Genomic DNA, 361 nt, shown 5'->3' with positions numbered 1-361 from the left:
GCAGACCCTGCACTGAACTAACTGACACAGACGTAGGTCCTCGCTAAACTCCGCCTCGTGTGTGCGTGTGTGTGTGTGTGTGTGTGTGTGTGTGTGTGTGTGTGTGTGTGTGTGTGCGTGTGTGTATGCCGGTGTGCGTGTGTGTGCTTGTTTTCAAAGAAGGCATGTTAATCTCAGTTTTCAAAATAAAAGCCACAAGAAGAAGGGGGAAATGCTGCAGGCCATTTTAAACAAGCAACAAACACACTGTGGGAATGAGAATGTGTTGATAGACATTTAAAAGTATTTTTAATTAACCTGATTTATGATACTTGTTATAAAATAAATAAATCAAGTAGGTAGGCTAAAAGGCACTTTAAAA

The sequence above is a fragment of the Pseudochaenichthys georgianus genome, chromosome 9 (assembly GCF_902827115.2).
Source record: "Pseudochaenichthys georgianus chromosome 9, fPseGeo1.2, whole genome shotgun sequence".
Classification (NCBI taxonomy): domain Eukaryota; kingdom Metazoa; phylum Chordata; class Actinopteri; order Perciformes; family Channichthyidae; genus Pseudochaenichthys; species Pseudochaenichthys georgianus.
This window is presented reverse-complemented; position numbering follows the sequence as displayed.